The sequence below is a fragment of the Triticum dicoccoides genome, chromosome 7B, assembly GCF_002162155.2.
Source record: "Triticum dicoccoides isolate Atlit2015 ecotype Zavitan chromosome 7B, WEW_v2.0, whole genome shotgun sequence".
NCBI lineage: Eukaryota > Viridiplantae > Streptophyta > Magnoliopsida > Poales > Poaceae > Triticum > Triticum dicoccoides.
The window spans coordinates 179,629,400-179,640,990 of record NC_041393.1 but is presented as its reverse complement, the minus strand read 5'-3'; positions in this window follow the sequence as shown (position 1 = coordinate 179,640,990).

The following is an 11,591-nucleotide window of genomic DNA, read 5'->3' as shown; positions in this document are numbered from 1 at the left end:
CGTGAGCCCTCGTCCCCGCTGCGGGTGGTTCTTCCTTAACTCCGGCGAGCGCCCCCAACCCCTGAAAATTGACTGGCCCAAAAGTCGATTCAGTCGACTGAAGTGTGGCTTAATCGGAGCAGAGCAGCAACACAAGTGAGGGGGAGAGCCGTCGTGGAGATGTCGCCTGCGGCGCTGGGTTCAAGGTAGCCACTCCATGGGGGCGGGATGGAGCACCGTCGGCGTCGGGAAGTCGAGTTAAGGAGAAGGTGCGGTGCGATGAGTGTACAACCTCTTTGGTGGCACCGAGTAGGCCTCGGCTTCGTCTGAGGAGTCGGTGAGGATGCTGCGGTTCCGGTGGAGCAGGTTAAGGCAGCGCTGTGGGGATGGAGCAGCCGCGATAGACGAGGCAATCATCGGAGCAGCTCCTTGGAGGTGGAGGACGGGGCGGCTGAACCGACGGGACGGCAAGATGGACGAAGGATCCTCATCCAGGGAGGTGGACGAGGGACGTCGAGCTGTTGCGGTGGACGATGTTGTCGGGGAAGAGGCACCGGCTGGGTGGCGGTGAAGTGGCGGACGGAGGAGGGTGGGGTTTCGCGGCTGGAGCGGAGAGGTTATGGCGGCCTGGGATTTTGAATGGCGAAAAGGGGGCGATGGGAGGAGGTGAAGCATGACTTAGGGACGCGCTTGTCCAAAATGTAGGGTGTGTTACAAAAGTATCCCCCACCGATTTGAACTAGCGGCCCTTTCGGCTCAGGGTTAGAAGGGGGTTTCGCGTGTCGGGATTTGGCAGCTAGAGGGATTTTTCGCGCGCGTTGTAATTTCGGGATAGCAAGGCGCGGGTTGTGAAGGCGCCAGTTTTGAGAGCACGATATCTGAATTTTCGGGATATAACAAGACGCGGGTTGAATTTTAGGGACAAGCCTAACGTGTAGTAATATTGTACTTGTACGTACCAAATCAATTCGCACTTCCCTCAACCAAAAAGAAAACAAAAAAAATAAAACTATTCACACCACACAAAGAGAGAGTCTTGCCCCGTTTTACTATACAAATGCTATTCAAAGCTACTCCCTCCTTCCATCTATATAGGGCCTAATGCATTTTTCGATGCTAACTTTGACCAAATATTAGAGCAATGATATATGGCATGCAACTTACACAAAGCACACCGTTAAATTCATCTGTGAAAGGTTCTTTCAATGATATAATTTTCACATTGTACATTTCATGTACTATTAATCTTGTCAATAGTCAAAGGCGGTCTTAAAAATCTCATTACGCCCTATATAGATGGAAGGAGGGAGTATGAATCCATGTTATGTCTGATTAAATTTTTTTGCTTGATGTATAATGCATGTAACCTACTCATACCAACATTTTAGTACATTCCAAATGTCTATACTACCGCTGCAATTCGAACTAAATTTGAATTCGTTTCTCTATTTCAATAAGAATCTACAATCATGATTGTTGCCAACTTCAACCATCATAGTTTCCTTGCTATCCGCCAGATATAAATCGGACGGCCTATAATGCAGGTTGGCAGGCACACCATCATTAACAACTCTTTTTTATAAGAGTAGAGATAAAATATATTAAATGTAGTATAACATGTTCATAACCACACCATGTGTATCACCGTTATATATATTCACACATGTGGCAGTTTAAAACAATATGATAAATTCTTCAAATATCCGAATTCGCTTTTTATAATGAAGTATATATGATCTCTATTCATCTTTTACACCCACACAACCCTCTTATCTTTGTAGCTAGTGCTAACTTTCTCTTGTGCATGCACACGCCCGCATCCCTCTCACCCACCCTCAGCATTCTCTAGCTCCATCGCGCAAATTCGTCTTTTCACTTTAGGTCGTTCACCCACGGTGTGTGTAGGCCCCCCAGCTCCTTCTTGACGGCACACACCGATCGATATGTCTCTCTAGCCAGGTGTGCCTAGGACAAACACAAGCTTCCCCTCTTCTCTTGTCACCGTCCATGCCTCACTCCCACAACTCTTTTCATCGTTCTCGTACTCGCACACTCCTCCCCCCTCGATATAGTATGCCTCTTACCACCTCCTACATGCATCCCTCTCTCTCTATCCTTCTCCTCGTGCCTCATTTGCTTCTAACACACACATGCATGTATACTGATCGATCTCCCAACATATACCTAGATCGACTTTAACTACCCCCCCCATCGATCGACGTACCTCACAAGTTATGTCTCTCCTTTCTCTAACAAAGGGCGATTGATCTTCCTATGTAGTTACGTCTGCTTACCACAGCCACATCGTCCCCCCTCATCATTCGTGCATGCCTCCTAACCCGTCTCTCACACGCACGTGCACAGACAACAAGCAGCCATCTCCTCTCTTATTGATATTGCGGGCGTGCCCCCCGTCTGTCTAGCAAGCCTATCCCACCATTTGTTAGAAGCAACTCCACTACCACCCCCTCCAACACTCTAGCTCTGTCTCTCTCCCAACCTTATTCCTCTCCTGCACATATGCATGGATGTCGATCGATCTCCCTTAATACATGAGGCAGATCGATCTCCTTAATACATGAGGTAGGCCTCTCTCCTCCTCCACACATATACCAGCCATTGTACCTCTATAGTTATTTGGGCCTCCCTCTTCCCCCACCACACACCGATAGTCGAGCGCTGCAGGTAGGTATCCATGCCATAGAGACAAATTGCACATGTCCCCTCTCACGTTCCAGTAGGCCAGCCACTCTATATCTTTGACGTGGGCACACACAAATTCGATGGCACTCTTTATCGATCGCGCACGCGCACACACACACATCATCCCTCTCTTCGATTCTATGGACACCTCAAGCCGATGATACCTCCACTCTCTTCTCGTGGATCGCCCCCTCTATATATATGTTATATCCAGGACTCTATTTCACACACATTGCATATGTTACATTTTTTGATTGACCCCCCCCCCAAAAAAAACTCTCAAGAACCCACACACTATATCTCTCTAGGTTTGTATCTCTCTCACACAACCCCACGTAGGTGGTGTACGTATAAAAGAAGAGAATAGGTGCACCGTGCATGTACTCACGCTTCGTGCCCAGCCACACCCGCGCGGGTACACGATGGAGCTCATTTCTTTACGAAATGGCAGCCCACATGCTAATTTGAACGCATGTAGCGGTTGTTTACCTAGGGAGGTTGTGTACCACGCGTGCACGAAACAAAGTTCAACTTGACGCGTTGCCGCGTTATTTTAAATAAAGTTATAGTGCTCAATGGTACGTACACAGAATATAAAACGATTTTTATGGAGAAAAAGGTAGTCCGCTCAGTATATACAATGGAGCTTGCCTGCCTGGTTTGTCGCTCTTTAGAGTATCTCACACAAGCTTGTGGTGGCCTCTCTTTCTCTCACCGTTGGTCACTGATCCAGCCGCATCCCGTCCGCCGGGGGAAAGGGAGTGCGGTGGCCTCTCTCTCTCTCTCTCTCATCGTTGGTCACTGATCCGGCCGCATCCCGGCCGCCGGGGGAAAGGGAGGAAGTGTATCGTTTCTCCATTCGACGGCGCCAAGGCAGCACGTCTCGATCTGCGGTACACGCCGTTCTCTCTGACCAAGCTCCAGCGCGGCAGGGCCTATGCCACCTGCTCGCAGATTCCGCCCGCCGCCGCTAACCTAGTTACATCCCGACGACCTCCAGGTATCACCTCCGGCCTTGCTCCACTGCCCGTCTTCCTACGTCGTTGCATGTGGATCTTCCATAGTTCTTTGCCCAAAACGTAGCTCGTCCGGCATACATTCCATATTGCATTCTCGTCCTCACACCGTTTTAGACAAACACAACCGTGTTGTTATCTTCCCTTAGGACAAGGAATATGCTTCTTTTTTGTTGTCGCATGTGTCATCAACTGTTATTGGCCAATAATTGTTTCCTTTCTACCTCTTTTTTGCAAACAGGGCTATCCATTTTACCTCGTTGCTGTGGCGACCTTTTGGTGAACTGCACAAATCACTTTTTTCTTAAGAGTGTTTTGTGCAGTTGTACTAAAATGTCACACGGGCAATGTCTCTACATTTCAGTGCGACTGCACAAAGGGAGATTGGTTTTGCTCTATCCTCCTCATCCAACTCCGAGCCTAATCTTCTCCAACTAGTTAGTCTTAAGAGAGACTGCAAAGGTGACCGGCTTCTATTTGTGTGTTTATTGTTTCATCAGCAGTCCACTATTATCGTAATCACACTTAATATATTTGGAACAGGGACGCTCAGCTCTATTTTAGTGGAACTGCACAAAATGATCGGAATGTTGCATGCTCCAGACAGCTACTTTTTTCCCAACATGCCTTGTTGATTTAGACAGAGCTGGGGGGACGTTGCTGCCAATGAAAGCATGGATCAATTTTAATTTAACACCTTCTCACAACTTTGTTTTCAGTTGTGATGTAATTATTAGCTCTGATCTGCTAATAATTGACATGCATTATCAAGGAAGTTAGTTTTTTATTGTTTCCGAAAGAGCATCGATGGCCAGACACGCGAAACAAAAGCTGAAAGCTCACACCATTGTACAATTTCATGTCGCTGGAAAATTATTTGTATAGTACATCAATTATGTAAACAAATGATGGAAGCTTGATAGCATTGCCAGAAGCCTCTTCATCATCCGGGTCCATGTGCCATGCACAAAATTATACTCCTTCGTTCCTAAATATTTGTCTTTTTCTAAATTTCAAGTGGGCATATTTTAGAGTGTAGATTCACTCATTTTGCTTCGTATGTGTACTCCCTCCGTTCCTAAATATTCTATTCATCTTTCTAGAGATTTCAACAAGTGACTACATATGGAGCAAAATGAGTGAATCTACACTCTAAAATATGTCTATATACATATGTATGTGCCAGTCCATTTGAAATCTCTAAAAAGACAAATATTTGAGTAGTCACTCGTTGAAATCTCTAGAAAGACAAATACTCCGGAGTATATTTAAGAACTGAGGGGGTAGTGCACAACCGCATGGGAGACTCAGCCTGGTCGTTGCGCCGCATTAATAGTGAGTAATGAGCAGTCAAATCATAAGCCCCACCTTTCCCACTGTAAGTTGCTCTGAAGAAGCAACCATCAATATGCTCTTCTTTGAATCCACTCATACTACTCCATCCGTCACTGTTTATACAGCGCGCTTCAGAAAAAAGAAAAAAAATCTGTGGGACCAAGGTGATTAGCGATCGGCCTGAAAAATAGCGTTGGTAGTTATAGCACGGCGTCTATTACTAGAGGGAATAATGCGTACACACATGCATGCAGTGCTTCCACCCCGGGTACACACATGCATACACTTACTCCACTCCGTAGTAGTACAGAGTACATGGAGAGAAAATTGTGGACTTGATTGCGGTTACCACGCCCTAATTAATTGAGCATTAAACCAAACGCATCTAAAGTCTCTCTGGTGCTGGAAATGCATTGAGAGAAATGCATCATAATGAAGCGCGCCAGGTAAACTGTGACGGAGGGAGGAATAGTATGAAGGTGCAAAACCAAGTACGCGTATGGCCAGTCGGTCAACGCACCTCCTCTTGGCATATCACTGACATGTGGGACAGGAGTGTGAGCAAACCGATCTCAATTGACGGCAAAGAGCCAACCCGCCGTTCCTTGAGAGAGACGAGGAGCGAGAACACACAGACGGGCTCGCATGGAGGCCAAGATATATTCGAGCATGGTTGGTTGATCGATATCATTCATTACATGTTGGGCTGCCGTTTTCCGCCCTTCTCCGGAATAAACGTGTACTTTATCAGAGATAAAAAAGACTACAGACGCTCCACCATGTGGTACTCGTACTACTGCGCTTGGCTCTTTGCCTCTTCGTGAAGTCGAACAATGATGGTACTCTGCATGTTGGGTACTACAGTGTATGCCTCTGACAATCTGACACCGAATGGACTGATGCATGTCCACCGAGGGTAGGTTGCATTAGTCAAAAGGTGTAAGCGAACTTCACCTTGTCCTGCAAGCTTCTCCTTGTTCTGCGAGTTGATGGGACACACCAAAAAGTAGTGCTAGTCCATACTCCCTCCTTTCCGCTTAATATGGTTTAATATTTTTTGCGGGTAAATGAGAGAGCTTTATTCATATATAAGCATTCTTAGGACGATCAGCCAAGACACTGGTCATTGGACTTCATAATACGCTCATTGCGCTCAATATATATATTTTCTGGTGTTTATACGGTCACTAGCTCACCCTGACTGAGTATGTGTGTGCATGCACGTGTAGGTTGAGCACTTGAGCGTGACCGTGTGTGTTCCGTCGTGTGCTCGGACATGCATGCATTAGGGCGTCGCGCGCGTTTTTGTGTCCATGTGTACGTGTGACTATTGCATACACGTAGGGGGAGTACGTGTAGGGGCCACTAACGAGCAGTCAAATCACACAATAAGTTAGTCGGAAGAAGCAACCATCATTTCACTCTTGAATGACACATACGCAATATAAAATGGTTGATATGAAGAGAAAAAGAAAACCACTATATATACACTAGCAGGAGCCTAAGCCACAAGCCTGCTTGCTTAGGTTGCTCTCTTCACAAGCATAGAACGACGGGCCTAATTCCGCAGCTTGGGGAAGGGAACAATGTTCTGCGTAGACGCGGTCGACATCAGTGAGGGAGAAAACCCACAGTCGGTGCGTCCCAATCGGGGGTCACCACGGTATGGGTCGATGCCGCGTCCCAACCGCCCTTCTAGCTACAGCCCGACGTCCCAGGTATAGTCCATCTTCCTTTTCGAGCCGACTTGCTCCACTGCTGTAGCTCCATCTCCATGTTGATCTTTCTCTACTTCTACCGGCTTCTACTTGTGATGAGTTTATGTCTCATGAACTACTGCCAGTACTATTATTCTAATCACACTTTTTCAATATCTTTGCCATCAGGGATGCTCAGCTCGATTTTAGTGGAACTACACAAAAGCATCGTATGATCCAAGGGTGCCAGCCGTCTTTCCTTCGACAGGTTCTACCTAGCCAGGAAATTAAATCATGTTTAGGGTTTAGGATTTAAGTCGTAGTGACCCCATCAGTAGTTTTTCTTTCGTACACGCTCTCACAACTTTTTTCTTTAGTTGTGAAGTAAATATTGGCTATGATCTGTGAATCATTGAGATGCATCAGCATGCGTGTTAGTTTTCGTTTGTATTTGATGGAATGTTGTAACGGGGCAACCTTGGAATAGGAATGAAAATGGAGTGGAAAGTTTCTATTTTTCGGAGAAAAATGGAAACGGAGAGAAACCAACGTTTCATTTTGTTGGATCGCGCCATCGAGCAAAACCAACATTTAAATCACGTCTGTCATGTTCGTGTCTCACCCTCCTCCATGGCTCGACCCCACACAGTCGCTTGGCATGCCACTCACCGCAAACCGAGAGTATATTATAACTTTCCCGCCTGCTTGTCGATGGACCGCGCCATGGAGTACTAGCACTACTGGAAGAGATTGACGAGTTCGGGGAGGACAGCTAGCTGTAGCACGGACTCCCAAGAACTTTTTACATGCATGTTGTAGCCGGCTATTGCGACCTTTGAACGCGGAGCAGCCGGGTGCACCCGGAAGCGGCGCGGGCGACGCTCTCTCGGCCGATGCGCCGCTTCAATGCCGACGCCAGTGAGAGGTCGCCTCCGCTCTGGCCGGGCATGAATGCGGCACTGACCGTTTCGGGCGGGAAGCACGCGCGGGTGATGAAGAGGGTTCGGGTTGGTCAGGACCAGCCGTGGCAGCGGTCCGGACGTGCGCAAACAAGAGATGTTGTATGTTAATATTGTTGTGTATATAATTAACAACGTAAATAATGTGCCAGTTGGACAAATATGATTGGAGATGGAGATGGAAATGGAATTTTATGTAAAGACGGATATGCATGTCTATGTCTATGTGTGTGTGCGCGACGACTCTCGCGACCTGGAAGCGGGGGCGTGTTTTTGATCGAGTTTTCTTTCTTGGTATGTTAGAAAATCAGTTTGTCTAATTCACATCTAGATGTTATTTAAGGATATCATATCTAAGCTCCCACAAGTATATAATGTACAACAACAAGAAACAAAAAAAATTAGGATAAAAAATAGACCACAAACAGAGTGGACATCAACTTAGATGTGACATAACTATGTCACATCTAGATGTGTCCTAGACAGACCCTTAAAAAATTGTCTGCCAGTTTTCGTTTCTTTTTTTCGGGAACACGTGTATTCTATTTAAAACCACTGCTATGGAGAGATTTTTTTACTCCATTATAGCCTCTTGTTTGATAGAGTTTCTCGCGTCTCGCTCTCTCACCTCTCCATATCAAAACAAGATCACGGTGTCCACTCTATCTCTCTTCTCACCGGTGGTCACAGATCCGGTCGAATCCCGTCCGCTGCGGGAGGTGAGGAGGTGCAGCGTTGACATTGTCGCCATCGGCAACGGAGGAAGCCGATGCGCACCGTCCTCTCGGAGCCAGCGCTGGCACGGACGAAGATCCTCCACGCCCTTGTTCGTTGTCGTCGTGTGGGCAGATCCCGCCCGCCCGCCTAAACAACATCTCGCCCACCTGAGGTATAACTTCTTGTACTGGTCCAGCTCCCCAGGTTGTTGCGTGCGGGTATTCTTCTATGCGACTACTCCCCAGCTCCCCATGCATAGTAGATAGGGTTCGTCGGCTGGTCCAACGTCACCTACTAGTAGTACTATTATAGAGGAAATGCCACTCAAAAAGTTGTCCTGATTTATGCCTTGGTGGAGGTATACATGTTGTTTCGAAAAAAAATACATGGTGGTTGTGCGGTCATTGTCCATATGGTGGTAGTACTATCACTGGTTAAATGAAGAAATGCTTTTTTTCTCGGGTATCCTGGTTTAGTTCCCATCAAGATAATTATGATGCTTCTGTTTGTTGGTGTACTTTTCATTAATTCTTATTAACAATTGAGATGTCGTTGCTAACCCTTTTTTATATTTTTGGAAACAGCGATGCATGTCCCCATACTCGGGCATGTCTTCCTCAATTTTAGTGGAACTGCACAAAATTGGATGGCCATTGTTGTTCCGCCTCACTGTCCTCTGCCACGTGGTTCTTCCTTCCTCGAGCTTGATTACTGAGAAGAAACAGACCACAGTGAGGATTTGTCAAACTTCATAGGTGCCTCACCCAAACTTGATGCCAAATGGATGATGCATCACCATGATGACCTATCGATGCTCATGGTTGCGCCTCATGGTTGCGTCGGCTGGTGAAGGTGATCGATTTTCAATGAAAAATAAGTTGTCTTCCATCAGTGCTCTTTGCTTGTTATGCACAAAGATGATATCCTTCATCAGTTCACCTTGGTTGCGTTGGAGACGCAGTCGTCTTTCACGTTGGTGCAATTTTATCACACAATTGGCTATGAACCAAATGTTTCCTCGAAGAAGGATCGACGTTGGTACTAAGAGCATAAGTTTTGTATTGATTTCTAAGCCTTCTCACAACTTTGTCTCCAGCTCCCTTGTAATTTTATTTGTCCAGCTATTAACTTTGATTTAAAAAATGGTGTGGACTAAAAACCCGAATGGACGTAGTAGCCCTCCATTTTTATTTACTCCGCATATTAGATTTGACTGAAGTCAAACTTTGTAATACTCTCAAACCTTTCCGATAATTGAAATTAAAATTCTTTATTTGTACACACTCTCACACGTTTCCGATAATTTGGCGCATGTGTGGTTGTTCACTTAAGGGAGGGTAGTGTACCACACGTGAAGGATAGGAAGTGCGACCAGGACGTGTGGGCGTGGATCGTTAGTTCATCGGAAGTAGTAGTACTAGTTTTCTTCACTATACATTAAATAAAGAGTTTCGTTTCATACTTACACAATTTAAAGTGATTGTTATGGAGAGAATAAGAAAACCACTCTACTATATATTCGTCGTATACACGAGAGTACTATATGGACGCAGCTTCATTGACTTAGTGCACCTGCCTTTGGGTTTATGACAGGTGGGCCCAAAATGTGGCTGGCTCACCTGTCATACAACCAAAAGCAGGTGCAGTGAAGGCACCGGAGCTCAGTCCGTACTACAGTAGTATATATATAAGCGGGAGCCTCAGTGCTTGTTCGCTAGGGTTTGCACTCTCCACACGCTCGCCGCACTACATATATGTTACACGCTGGAGGCTCAGTGTTCATTTGCTAGGGTTTGCTATATTCACAGTCTCTCACCCTCTCTTCACCAGATCTAAACAAGACTGCGTTGGCCTCTTGTCTCTCTCTCCCCCCTCACAGCTGGTGAAGGAGGCATCCGTATCCCGTCGCACCAGGAAGGGGAGGAGGTGCAGCATTCACTCTATCGCCTTCGGCGAGGGAGGCAATCCACTGCCGGCTGTGCTATTCTCTTTCACCCAGCGCCTGTGCGGGAGGGCCACCGACCCTTTCTTCCTCACTGCCGTACATAGTGTGGGCAGATCCACCCTCCCGCCGCACGCCTTGCCACATCTCGACGACCCTAAGGTATAAGTTTCTTTGAAACCGTCGTTGCTCTAGCTGCATGTGGGTTTTTTTCAATCTGTAGTCGAATATAGGTCTTGGTTCAAAGAGGAAAGAAGGGTGCGGTGGGCTGGAGCAAGAATCTAGGACGTGGTTCAATGAGGAAAGGAGGGGCGGAAAGTAGTATAGACTGGCTATTCAGACGCTTTGTAGGTCGAAAAGGGAAAAGGGGGGTAACCAAGTACACACATCTGTAAGGAACCGATCTCTTTGTTAAAAAGGGAAAGAAACTGGGGGATCGGGTAGTTTGTGCAGGACTAGATTTGCTGCCCTCACATAGGAAAAAGGTTCAAAGAGAACAAATATGGGACCAACGCATATATGTTGCTTGGCTACATACTCTGCATCACCATTTATACGTGTGGACGCACATGGTGCTGGCATGTCCCATACAACTATTTTGTTGTTGTTAATCTAAGAATGCCACCAGAAAATTGAAGCAATGCCACTGTTAAAAGTAAATTACATTTTTAACGAATGTTGTTTCAAGAGAATGTCTCTGTTAATATGAATCAATGCAACCGTTTTAGAAATGCTACTATCCTACTTTGTTTTCCATCCAAGATAAGTTAGATGCTTCTTTCTGTCACCGTTTGTTTCATCCTCCTTTATCGGCAAGTAATTGTTTCCTTTTTTGCCTCTGTTAAAACAGGGGTATCGATTCAACTTGTTGATATTGCCACATTTTGCTTCGCTACTCGAAACACTTATGTTTTGAGAGTGTTTTGTGCAGTTCAACTTGAATATCACACCGGTGACTTTGCTTAATTTTGGTGGAACTGCACAAAAGGAGATCGAGAATTGTTTCCAGTCTTCGTGGCGAGTTGTTTCAAATCTTGGTCTCATCCACATGATGTGTAGTGTGCTTTGAGATGTTGTGCTACTTGTTTTGGTACTGTTTTAAATAAATGTTGAACTGAAGCTATTGTATTGTTGTCTTTTCCCATTAAGTAGTGAACAAAAATGGGACCAACCCAGACATGATGCTTGTTGCTTTGTTACAACAAACTCTGCATCACCCCCTTTATAAGTAGATGGAAGCACA